The 13,651-nt window shown below is 38.6% G+C and overlaps 1 protein-coding gene and 1 long non-coding RNA gene across 9 annotated transcripts in view; one reads left to right on the forward strand and one right to left on the reverse strand.

Moving 5' to 3' along the window:
• Window positions 1–13,651, forward strand: part of RORA (RAR related orphan receptor A) — a 388,288-nt gene that overhangs the window by 343,464 nt on the left and 31,173 nt on the right. The window lies entirely within an intron of this gene.
• Window positions 1–13,651, reverse strand: part of LOC107052149 — a 64,576-nt gene that overhangs the window by 17,034 nt on the left and 33,891 nt on the right. For 2 of the 5 annotated variants that reach the window (XR_003077095.3, XR_005862803.2), the window contains exons 4-5: window positions 11,889–11,957; window positions 78–152 (exon numbers count right to left, since the gene is read on the reverse strand). This is a non-coding gene — a long non-coding RNA (uncharacterized LOC107052149). Of the gene's footprint in view, window positions 1–76; window positions 11,414–11,888; window positions 11,958–13,651 lie in introns of those variants that run through there. The other 3 variants (XR_003077094.3, XR_005862804.2, XR_001464375.4) reach the window with 3 other exon arrangements.

Genomic DNA, 13,651 nt, shown 5'->3' on the forward strand with positions numbered 1-13,651 from the left:
GGTTCTTTTCTTGTAATCTCCCAAATGCATTTAACAACTGATTCATTTTCTTCTGATAATTTCCTGTTCATACTTACATTCTTCACAGTGTGTGTATCCTGCCTGGCTCTCTGGGGCATACGATTGTCTCCTTCTTCATTGTACTTTCATACCTGTTTGAAAAAGATGTCAGCATTCTCTGGTTCTTTGGGGCATCATTTTTGCGATTTCAATTTTTTTTATGTGTATAAACAAAGTATTAAGGCAATCATACAGATGTTGATGATAAGGCAGTGCTTCAGGTTCCTTTGTTTTCAGTACCAGGTGTTTCAGCCTTGATATGTTTTTATTATGCTTTTCTTCCTGCTTAAAAACATGGGAACATTTAACATATGTGGCCATATTTATGTAACATGAATCATCATTTCCTGAGGTAAGGATGCTGTCTTGCATGTGTGACAATAACAATGTAATGTAATTTTAGAATCTGAAGGCCAACTGGCACAACCCTGAACATGGTAGCTTCACCGAGCAGTTAATCATGTTAGGTAACTCATGATGCAAACTGTTGTGCTCTCTAGAATGTGTGAGCCTCTTACCTGGGTAAGTTAGAAGAAAAGCTGAATGAACTTTGAGAGGTGCAAAATATGCTGCAACTATACAGGAGAAGATCAGCTGATAGTACTTTGCTTGTATCACTTTACTCCCCAGTGAGGTCAGAGTAGTAAAGCTATTATGTGTGGGGCTTTTTGGTTTTTTGTTAGGAAGAAGCAGGATTGCTAAGATAATAGGTGAAGGCACTGGAGCATTCATGGCAATAATTTCTAAAAGTTGGAGATAAATAGGCAGGCAAAGTTGAAGACTTATCTGGGTGGGGATATTAGCATTTTGAATACTCTCTGCACAGATGCAGTTATCATTTAATTGACTTTACCTTAGGGAACACTAGAAAATCACTACACAGCCATAGAGGAAAAGCTTTTGCAGGGTCCATAAGGGCTCTGTTCTGCTGTACAAGCAACTGAAGCTGTTACGCTAATGGAGTCACAACAGGGAAGGAGAAAGCCTGCCTCAGATCTGCTACTACATGAGCTCAGACATGACAACCAGTATCTTGTCCTTCCTTTGCACGTATCCTCATGAGTAACTTCATTAGGTTGAATCACAGCTGTCACCTTGCTTCTCTTTTGATGCAAGGAGAGAAAGTTAGTATATTTGTGAGGGAATGGCACCTGTTGCCTCCAGGGACGATTTGCCCCTGGACCAGTCCAGTCTCCACAAGCTGCTATTTCAGCCCAAGGCCCAGCTCATCACCAGCAGCGTGTTGCAGAGGTCGGTCCTTACGTCTGTCTGCCATGCACAGCACTCCTGGCTGGCAGCCTGGGCTTGCTCTGCTGCTCCTTCCGTGGCATTTTTAAGACAGAGGGGAATTCTGCATTCAGGGCTGCAGCAATTTGTGCTACAAATTGGATTGTAATTGCCTGCTCCCCTGAGAGGTGCATGCGATGTGCAGCATGCCCATTTACCCACTGCACACATGGCTGGTGACAGGGCTCCCAGCTGCTGTGCTGTCCCGCTTGGCAGGGAGCAGTGAGAGGAGGCAGGACTCGTGGATCAGAGGGGAGGGCAGACATAGCCACTCTTCTCCTGTCATGTCCTGTGTGTCATCTGTGGAGCCGAAGGAACAGTGTGGGAATGAGATGATGACCAATTTGTTTCCCTAAACTTGGTTTTCAGTCTGATGTCTGGAACAGAGGGGGTTACTTTGAATTTTAAATGGTTTTTGTAGAAAAAGAATTGATTGTGTAGTATTTAGTGAGGCTGCAGTTAAACCTTGTATTTGCCATATTTTCAAAGAGCTGTCCAGAGTTGCAAAACAGTATTGTGCTCGCATGAATACAGAGTAAATTCTTAGCAGATGCTTTACGAGGTTGAGATGGGTGTTTGGTGTCTGAGCATCTCTGGTCTCCTACCTTGCTGATTTGCTGAAATTCTCCACTTGTCAGGCCTGTACAGCAGATGACATTGAAACCTCCAGTTCAATGGGAACTTTTCATACAGAAAAGCTTGTTTTGTTTGTAGTCATTATTTTTAAATTTGCTATCTAAGCATGTTAGGGTTTTATCGGTATTATTCCTTCAGCAGCAACATCAGTTAGTCCAGGCATTGTTTAAAGCTTATTTTTTGCATTTCTTAGTGAGATTTGGCTTAAAGCAAAATCAGTAGAGGGAAAAGAATTAGTAAATCAAACCCTTCCTTTCCCTTTCGAACCTCTAGTTTTTTCACCCTCAAGTAAGTACGTGAAAGGAGTTTAACAACTTTAAATTGGATTTTGGAATGTCAGATGACTCTAATAGCCTTTATACACAAATAACAACAGAAGAGCTGATTATTATTTCTGGGCTCTGCGATGCACTTATGTAATCATTAATCTTGGCACTTCTTTATCTCCAGCAGATTAGGAGGCCACTGTCATTTTGAAGACTGCCATTAAGTAGACTTCGTTAGTGTTTAAATATGTGAAGCTTAACTGTAAGCTTCCTTAATGTATATGATGGAGTTATCCTGTGCACAGAGCGTTCTAATAGAGCTGTTGTAATAAGTTTTAGTCGCGTATTTGCTGCCATGGAGTCTGAACTGAGACATGTTTTAATGTAAAACAGCAGGTACACAGCATCTGAGAATACTTGAAATGCTTTTTAAGTCTAAAGCATTAAAAACAGCAAACAAACTTGCTGTACCTTCTACTTTTCAGTTAGTTTTGTCACAGAGAGGCAGGAAATTAAGTGCTGTGGAGTGAATAAGCAAAAGAGGGTTTTAATGAAGGCCGTAACACCTAGTTAATTGTGGCAATGGAAGATCTTACACTCGGCCTTTTCTTTCCACAAGCTTGTAATTTTCAAAAACATTTTTGTGGGCAAGTACTTTTTTTTTTTTTCCTTCCATCATTGAGGTCAGAAAATGAAGATGGTTTTCAAACACAGGATAGTTTATGCAGACATGATAAAGAGATAAGAACTACAGAGCCAGAGCCAAGGCTGGGAAGATGCCATGAATGTACTTGGTAGGGGGACAGCACCGTAATGCAAGGTTTGAAGAACATGTTGAAAACTAAACTTTCCCTAGCAGGAATGTTTTTGAGAGTGTTCAGTAGACTGGTTTTATTTTGCTGTAAACCACAGCCTATCAAATTTCCATCTCCTCTGATATGATCCTTGATGTTATCCCTCCTGATCTAGCTTATGGGAGCAGTTCATAGCATTTCTTCCTGTGAAGGGGGAGAGAAATGTGTGCCCAACAGCAAACAGGCAGGGCAGACTGCCCTCCAGCAGCTCCCCCCAGTCCCTGACAGCTGGGCAGTCCTGGCCCTGCTTCATGAAGATGAAGAACCGCCAAGAAACTTTCATGGAAGTCAATGAAGTACTGCTAAAAGTAGTTTCATTAATCTGAAGGGAACTCACAGAGGAGTTGTGAAAAGGCAAGACAGCACACATACACTAAAAGCAGGAGTGATAAACAGCATCCATAGTTTGTTTTTTTTAAAGTGTTCCCATGTCAGCTAGGATAACACTGAACAGACTTCAGCAGAAGACCTTCTTGTGAGGTTTTGAGGGATTCTGGTTTGGGCTTCAGTAGGTGAGCTTCTAGTAGCCAAGAATTGCAGAACTTCAAAGGAGTTGCAGAATAAGCACTCAGTATTGACTACTATCTGAAACCAGACAGGAGGTGTTGGAGGGAGTTAAAAATGAGCACATGCAGCTAGAAGGCTTTTTACTGTTCAGAGTTCTCAAGTTGGTTTTGGTTGTTATTGTTCATCTCTTAGATGAATCATCAGAAAATGAAAATTTAAACTAGACATTTAGAGCACACCTTTGTGAGAAACTAATGATTCCACTTGGCATACAGCATCAAAGGAAGCCTTTTTAATGACATCAAATTTGTGTATAGCCAAAAAGAAAACAAAAAATCTTAAAAATGCAAATGCAGTCTCTTCAGAATGATGGAGCTTTTCTAGTTGGGGTGAAATGTTTTTTCCTGCTACTTTTTTCTTCTAGAAGTACATTCAGCTTTTGAGTGTTTTTTTGTTTTTTCGTTTTGTTTTGTTTTTTTCCATCAAAGTACATCTCTTGCAAGGAAGTGGCTTCTTTACCAGCCATGTTTGTCTGGTTTTAACTTAATGATACAAAATGCTATTTCTCAATACATACAGTGATACATCCTGCAATTTATGCAGAGGCCAAACCCTTAATAAAATTTTTGCAGCCTGGCGAAATGGCAGGACAAATGTGAATCATGACAAAACTCTTTGTTTAAAGGGATACTTACTTTATTGGGAAGGGAATATCTTGCTGTATCTTCTAGATGCTTTCCATATTCCATTTTCGAAACTGACTATTGCTCTCTCTGGGTCAATAGCTACTGAACTGCAATATGGCTTGGTTGAAAAGTAAGGGTAAGAGAAATCTCAGGCACTGTGATGGAGAACAGGTAGGGGTGATGGTAACCAGTGACAACCTGCCTAGTACCTAGTAGCAGCATTCAGGAATTACCAATTGATCTGAGAGCTATGTGCGTATGTGTAGAAAGAATGAAAATGCAGCATGGCCTACAGTCAGCTTGAGTCTCACTGACCTAGTGTTTCTTTAACGTTTCAGAAGCCTGTCGTCTTGTTAATTGAAATTGTTAATAATTTTGACACTGTGTTGCAAGTGAAGTGAAATGCCACCCCTTCCATCCCTCTCCTTACCATTGTTCCAAAAAGCTAGTAAAACATCTTTCCTTAGTAAATGTCAGTGCAATTTAGCTAGCAACTAATTAAATCTCATAATTTGTCAGGAAGCATAACTATATGCCTTTCAATAGGGACTGAGATGATTGCATTCAAAGTATTGATAATTTCAGACTGTTTTGAAACCCAGGAAAAAATAATCCAGTTAAAGGCTATTGTGCTGGCACACAGCTGTGTTCGGCTGACTTGCTGAACTTTGCTTAAAATTAGCAAGCGGTTGGTAATTTCTTATTTGTTTTCGTACAGCACAAAAAATATTAAGATGCTACCATAGGTGAGAATCCTGTAAAAAATGCATACAGTATGGACTGACAGAAACACTAGCTTGCTGCTTACAAAATAAATGCAGAGCAAATCAGAACAGAAAAAGCAGCCAGTGCTGCCAGTTACTCTGGTAATAGCTCACACCTATGTTGCTGCTAAAATGTAAATTTTGTGTAATTTTGTCAAGAGCAGCCTTTTTTTGCTGTTAAATTAAAACTGTAAGCTTTGATTTTATAAGTTTTTTAAAAAAATAAGAACATTCAGACAACTGTCAGTACTATTTGTGTAGTTTTGTGGCAACTTTCACATAAGCAGTGCAAAACACTGCAGGTATTTGAAGAACAGTGTTTGTTTGGAGGGCTACTGACTAGTTTCTTGGGTCTTAAGACCAGGATGTAATACTTGGCAGTGCACACCAGTCACCTAAGATAGCTCTATAGAGATAAAGAACGATTATCCTGATTACGTAGATAGAGAAAATGAGACAAGTACGAGTGTCCCCATTCACACAGCAAATCAGCACTAGCGTGAAGATTATAGTATCTATTTCTTGACAAGCTGTCCAGGGCACTGAATAAAAAATATATTACATTTCATTAAAGAGAATCACATGATTGCAGTGTCAGTGTGTTTTCTTCTGCTGTGAAAACCTGCTGTACTGCATTGCTTTACTTAACAAGAAGTGTATTTAGCCTAGTCTTTAAATTAATCATACTCCAAACCGTCTTCATTGTAGCCAATACATTTAGTGTTAATTTTCAGCCAAAGAAGAGGAGAATAAAATAGTTGTTCACTCATAAGCAACTGATCACCAAGAAAGAAAGTGAAAAGCCAAAATATTAAGGGAAATAATGGTGTTTTATTGAATGTGGAAATCATTTCTGACCACATTGAAATAATCAAACCAGTCTTAAAATGCTTTAGTTTGAAATGCATAGAATGTTGCACAGAAACTCCGTTCTTGTTCTTTCTCATTAATTTTGGTTCCTAAGTCTTGTTACTTGTGTGGGGTCTAAAGAATAGCTCTTGTAAAAAGGCATAATTTGTATTCACAGTTGGTGCTTAAGTTTTTGTCAGTTTTATTTTATCCTCAGAAGAGTTTATATCATTATTATATAATTTGCTGCTGTGTTCAACTTCTAGTTGTATTTCAACCATCCACATTATTCTTACGTAAACTCATGAAAGTAGTAACAAAAATGGAGCTTTCAGAACCTCCTTGATTTCACGGACTATGATTTTAGTTGTATGCCCCGTGAAGTAATGAGAGGCTTTCCAAAAAAACTGGTATTCTGTGCTCCTGGACAACAGAACATGTCTAGATGGGGCAGTCCTGATTATTTTAAGCCACAGTGGGTCATTCACTGCTTTGTCATTATATCCTGATCTGTGGTATGGTTTCATAATGTGCCAATAGTCCCCAGCTAGAATTATCTCTACCTGTCATTTCTTCAACAAGGGAAATCAAATGATCTAGTTTTCAACTGCAAATCAGATTGCCAATCTTTTTTCATCAAAAACAGAAGGAAAAAAAAATAGATCTTTCAGTTGCTTGGTGATAAAAATGTTGAGATAACAAGTTGCATTTTTGGGTCAAAAAATGAGACAGTATTTCTGGATGGATAAAGTCAAGACAGTGGTGAGAGATAAGATTGTAACACAGTACAGAAGGGAAATAAAAATCATTTTAAGTTGCACACACGAATGAGAGGGAGCAGACATTATCTCTCTGATTTCCTCTAACAAGTTTTTAGCTTGTTTGTGCTTCTACATAATTGTAGAAGTCTTAAATTTTGTGTTGGGAACTTCCTTTTGTTTTAATTGTTCATTATAGAGGTTAAGAATATGTTGATGGTCTATTAAAGTTTTTCTCAAGAGTTTTTCATTTTAATGTAACATTAACAATGTACAGAGACCTTACCACAACAACTTTGCAGAAACAGCTGCGCTTATTAGAGATTCTAAGCTATTTTCCATAGAGCCTCCTGTCATTATGTGTTCAAGTGTCTTTGTTGAAGCCCATGCTTAATGTAATAGCAAGCTTAGGTTCTTCCTTTTAAAATGTTCAAGTAAAATTTCCAAGCTTGAAGTAGAACAATAAGCAAAAGTGTAAATGATCCTAGCATAAGAATATGAGCTCTTACAGCACTGTTCTCTTTGACATGTCCAGATCAGTAACAAAGGTTTAAAGAATTTAGATTTATTCCTAAAAGTTAGTCTCACAAGCCCCAAGGGGCTCATGTTGTTGTTCCATGCTATTTATCATGCATCTCATTTAATACTCTTTGGAGCGGAATGTTTTTAGCATTATGGACTGCTGCACACTATCAATTGACCTACTAAGTAGGGATCCAGCTGTGTTCAGGCCCAAAGATCTAGCCTTGGCATTGCAGCATTTCTGCCTTGTGTGTTTGAGGTGTTGCTCATACTTTACTTTTAATTAGTACTTTGGCCATGTTCGTTTCTGCTCCACCCATCACACCCACGACTTCAAAGTATTCATACCAGTATAACCCCTCTGTTTATTTCGTTTTATTATTAGCGTGATTTCCTAAGGAAACAAGGCTTAGAGAGGTTCTTGTGTTTGTCTAGTTTTCTACCCATCACCCTTGTCTTCCTCATTTCCAAAACAATTTTGAACCTATGGTAAGCTGGAGAGCATCGGCAATCCCAAAGTGGTGTTCCTGCATGTTTTATGACAATTGAAGAAAGACAGCCAAGTAATACTCCCCTGAGAGAAGCTGTACAGCTGAGAAAGCTGCTGTGATTTTAACCTTACTAGACTGTAGAAAATCCAACCATGAGACACAGATTGCTAGGATAGCAGGTTTTTTAATTTCTTCATAGGAATGACTTATTACTAGCTACACCACCACAATATCCAGCAGTCCTGCTCATGGCCAGAATGCCATTACATGGAGGATTACACATAGAATAAACAGACCTTTCATGCAAGGAACAGACAAAAAAAATAGAGCTTGTCTCCATCAGCTATTGATCAAAACAGTGTTCTAAAAGTGCCTCAGACATCTACCAACCAGATGTCAGCCTTAGAAGTACACAGGCTTTAAATATTTTAATATATATGAGTGGACAGATGGTCACTTAGCATAACGTATTAATGGAATGGGCAGAGCTGTGCTGCCACTAGCTTTTAGTTTAGTGGAATTGCAGTGTTTGTAAGCTGCAGGTGTTCAGAGGCAAGTAATTTGCAGCCAGCTCAAATTACTTAGGGTACATGACAGAGCAAATTATTTAGGTAATGAAGCTGAAAATGCAGGAAGATTAGAATATTATATAGTAAAATCATTCCTTGTTAATTCAGTTTGTGATCAGATATTATGTTGCTTTAAATACCACATTACATGCAGTACCCTTGTTTGAGTCAATGAATATGTATGAATATGTCAGTGAATATGTATGCCTCCTAATTTAATCAATATACTTACAAACAGCACTAGCAATGTCGTCTGGCACAGACTGCGTCTCTTTAGAAGCAAGTTAGTCCAATTTGTACATGTATCATATTTTGTTCAAAGCCCTTCTGAATTAGCTGCAAAGTTCTACATGCCCTCTGAATCGAGGGATGTGTAAGCCACATTCAGGAAAAGCAATTTAAATTTTCTTGAAGCAAAAGAAGGGATAACTACTTCAGCAGTACCTCAGGACTCAGGGGATCCCAACTCCTGTCCTGACTGCACGTCACATCTAGACTTGAGCAAAGTGTTCGGTTCAGCCAGCAATTCCAATCATGGTGCTTTCACCATCTGAGAAGGATGCTCAGTGCCCATACATGTAGCTTTAAGAATTAAAGTCTAGTCTGACAGACTAACCAGTAGAAGCTTCAGTCCTTCTTAACTGAGTGATAAAAGAGGGTATACACCTGGAATTTCTTGATATTGTATCTGGAGAGATGAAAGGTGGGAGCCAACAAGGGGCACTCTTACCTGAACAGTGTCAGTGCACAGAGGTGATTGCCCCCGTATGTACTGCAGATGGTGAAAGGAGTACTGCCTACATGAATTTTCCTTCCAGAAAATGCTGTTTTTAACTCAGAAAACAGAAGCAGAATTAGTAAGAGGCAGTAGGATGCAACTAACTTTCATGTTCTGAAAGTTAGGCTTGTAATTTAGTTATCAGTAAATTACTTCTCTGGTGATTGAAGAGGAGGCATCTCCACTTAGGGGTTCATTTAGCTTCTCCTGTATGAGATGAATCATGCGCCTTCTCTCGCTTTCTCTATCTTGCTTCCTCCCATTCTTTTTCTTTCTCCCTTCCTCATCACTCTAGCAGCAGCCAACACAATGACGTAAGCTAATTACCTGACCTTCAGGATAGCTCAGGTCAGCTAGGTGAATCTCACCTGACATGAAAGAATGGGACCTATTTTTGCTTGCACTGAAGAGTCTTTCCCAGGAAATCAAACCTGAGGTTTCATACTTGATCCAAAGTGGAAAATATAACATGATCTGTGTGAACTTACAGTTTTAAAATAACACTGGGAAAACATGAGGAGGAATTATATATATATATATATATATATATATATATATATATATATATATCATTCCTACACAAATATTTCACCAGAAACAAACATACCATTCAGACACCTTAATTAGGTGTCTGAAAAGTGTTTTCCTCTGAGTGAACTGATAATATGTTTTCCTGTGTTGAGGCTCAGTGTGTTTCTACTTAAATGTCAGAATTGGGGAGAAAGATGCTTCTTGCTGTACCTGGCTGTTCAGTCTCCTGTCCTGACTGGAGTCTGCCCAAGGAGTCAGAAAGGAAAGAACTGTTATGATGAACTTATACAGAACATTTCCTTATCAATGCAGAATTTGTTTTCCTGCTATTGCTCAAACCAGAGAAACAACAAAGCAGCATTTCGTGATGTGGGAATTAATAAAAAGGGAGAGGCTGTCTGGAGGGGTTGGTTGGGGATAGACAGAAAATGGCAGGCAAGCCCAGGGAAGGGAAAGAAGTGAAGCCTGGAGTAGGAAGGAATAAGGGAAATTCTTCTGTTGCAGACGTCAACAAAAGATGTTGTTCAGTTCTCTCTCTGGTTGTCCGGTAGGCATGGTCACTAGGAATTAGGTGGAGATAATCATGTAATTCAAGCATACCAGAGCTACTTAAGAAAGCTGCCAGGTAAAGACACAATAGATGAAGGAAGAAGAATGGTTCAGCGGACAAAACATTTTTTCCCTTGCATTGCTTGGGCTCAAGTTACAGTTTTGTCTGATAATGATCAAATCAAAGAGTCTGCACTCAGTTTTCCTGCTGTAAAATGCAGGCCACACAGCATCACAGCAGAAGGGGGATATATTTCCTGGAGACTGCCAGACATGTCCATGATATTAAAATCACATACACTGAAAGGTCTTAATGGATGTCAGATTCCCTTTGCTGTAAGACTAGTTTGCCTTGTGTTTGACATGAGTTCATAACAATTACTGCCTCTGATACTCTACTACCTTTGGCCCTTATTGGCTACTTCTTTCCCTCAGAAACTGTTTCTCTAGCAATTTGTTCAGTGCTTGAGGTGGGTCTTTGTGCTCAAGTTTGTATGAGTTGCTTTTGGTGGTTTGTTTGGGCTTTTCTTCCTATTCATTACTGCCTTTGGCAGAGGACATCACTGGTAGTATTGTGGAGGGCTGTTATTTCAGGGTGTGAAAGATTCTCAGGCCTTTAATCTAGAAATACAAATGACATCTGTCACCTGGGTATCTTAGCGGTTTCTAAGCAACCACAGGAGTTTATTTTTTTCTGCATTTGATATTTAAGAAATAATTTGCTCATGCATGAACCTGAAACAGCCTGAGCACCACCTCTGGAGACAGAAATTGTAAACTGTAATTTAGGGTAATTCTAGTCTAAAACATGAATTACAGTATTTTATACAATCTTGGAAAATATACTGTATAAATATATGTAAGCACAGAACAGGTACAATTAATTTGAACTAGGCAGGAAGCTCTCAGTAACTCAGGGAATGTGAGAAACCAAGTTGGAACATATTCTTGACATGTAAAAATATTTCCCACCTGCCTTGTTTGCATAAGAACAAGGTTTTAGCAAGTACATATTTGCATGTCAAAGTTATAAGTGGGGAAAATATTTTCACCCTCATAAGAAAAATGCATAATCTTGGCACAGGCAATTTGCATTTAGTAAGTTTAAAGTATCTAAGTCCTTTCATGCTACATGGAAAGTGTATGAACTTGTGACAGAGATTCCATTTCAATGAGCTGATTTGCAAAGGCAGCCACGTAGAGCAGTAATTGATCTGATGTCTTTCCATGCATTAATTTGTAATACAATTGGTTGTGGCAGTCCCAAGTAATTTATGCTTCTGAGTTTCATCCCGCTGTTCTGTACCTTGAAGTGAAACATTAAGTTGTAGTTGTAAATGCTGTGTGCTCTTGAAAGCTAGTACCTTGAAGGTGTAGTAAACTCTAGGAAATTTGGAATTCTAAAATGATCCTGGATTTCGTGTCACTGCTCATATGGCCAGTGGTCAGCACATACTGGCAGAGATGGAGACTGTGAATCTGTGTAAATTCTCTTCTAACAATGAAACACCCTGGAAAATGCATTTGGGACTAATTATTGCACCTTTTAGACTATTAGTAAGCTAGCTTTAGGCCATGACTTTGAAGGCATGTTACATTCCTTCAGAAATAGTCTGCAAATGTCCTGTTGCTTAAGAGACGGAGATTGCATAGACAGGCTTCATGGGTGATTTAGCTAATATGCTGGAGATTGTAGATAAACAAGATCCAATTATATCATACCTTTTCATAATAAGGCAGTAATTATGTATATAAAAGCAAATTGTGAAAAAATATATTACCATGTAGCTGTTCAGATGAGCTGCATCACTACTACCCTGTCAGTGGAGTTGGAGAAGGCCAGTGATTTCCTGTAGCAGAGTAGAAAAACAGGGATTGAATAGGCATAACTGGGAATCAACAGATCTATTCCAGAGTCTACCCATGGAATTTCTCTTTGAATCTGAACTTTACATTGCACAGATTTTTAACTTCAGTGAATTTCAGTCTGTTACTCAATTTGTTAATGTGAAGTTAATGTTAATTGTTAACTTAAGTAAGGGAAGAGGAGTTGTACTCCCCTTTCTGCTCAGAAGCTCTGTTTGTAAACATATGATGCGCTACTACTGATTAATGCATAGGACAAATTAATAAAATAACTTACACTTTTTTCCCCCCTTTTATTATTTCACTTCCTGCTTCATGTTGTTTACTGTGTTAGCCAAGAGCAAGGTGAAATTAAAACACTTTTTGGAGGACTGCAAGGCAGAAGTATTTGTTTACTTAAGTATCCTAAACAGGCATTTTAATTTCAGCCTTTTGTTCTGTTGCTGCAAGGAAGGTGTGGGATTCAATGTCAAGAATGCAAAAATGTTTATGATAGAAGCGGATGCAAGTGGAGTGGGGTATTGTACTACAAAAATATTTTGAAAGCTGCTGGTATAAAAATACCAGGCATGCAGCACCATAGTCCTTTAGCTGGTGGGTACTGCTTTCCTCAGCAGAGCATTTCAGATGCTATTAGGTTCTTAGGAACAAATGGGTTTCTTCAGTTACTACTTAAGTGATCTGTTCACTGCATTTGATACAGTCTGGAGAATATTCTGAAGCAGTCTTTTAGCACAGTCAGTGCTGTGCAGCCTCCTGATGTTGCGTTTTGGCCTGATCTGGAGCTATGGTGTTGTGCTGCAGTGAAGTGAAGCACAGAGAAGTACTAGGAGATTATTCTTGTTATAATAAGATGATTCTCATTAACAACAAGCAGTTGGTTAGGGATTTAATGGCATGTAAAATACAGTGTTTCAAAGGGTGGACATGACTTTTTGAATGCCTTGTTGAGAGTACAGCAAGGTTAAGCTAATGCATTATCTTAGATGTGATTTTATGTGTTGTCACAGTCTGGATAACCATAAACTGGATGAAATAAAGGCTCTCTGAGGCAATCAAGCATCTTGAGAATGGATTTCAGTTCCTCACAGGAGATTAACTGCACTTCTGATGTTTAATAAATCACACAGCAAGAGATATAGCTAGAGTTGTATTTGTATTCCTTTTCAGTGTAATCTGGTTCAGGAAAATTAATGTAGCCCAACCCAACACAATTGCAAGACAGAAAGTGCATTCTTAGGATTCTGTTATCTACATGGTACGTACACTCTGTATGTTTGTGTGGGCACATGCAAGCATAGGTAAAATGTTGATTGTTGGTCTTTGATATTATAAACTAATGCCTCGGCATGGCATTATGTAAAAGGCACTTGGCTTGCAAAATGACTGCAGTGATATGCTGAAAAAGCAGCTGAAGAGATATTCCTGAGGAATTGTGATTTAGACATATATACAAAGAGTTTTTTTACAAAGTAAGCTGAATTACATATGCCATACTACATAGCATATCACATATGCTATATATATATATATGAAATCTAATAAAAAATAAAAATCAGAGCTTTCCTATCACGTCTTTCTATTGCGTTTTCCAGACTAAGTCATCTCATTTGTTTTCCGTATTTTGAATAGAATACTGCTGTGTTTTCCTCCCTCATTTGCTCTGTGGGAGCTAATG

The sequence above is a fragment of the Gallus gallus genome, chromosome 10 (genome assembly GCF_016699485.2).
Source record: "Gallus gallus isolate bGalGal1 chromosome 10, bGalGal1.mat.broiler.GRCg7b, whole genome shotgun sequence".
Taxonomy (NCBI): domain Eukaryota; kingdom Metazoa; phylum Chordata; class Aves; order Galliformes; family Phasianidae; genus Gallus; species Gallus gallus.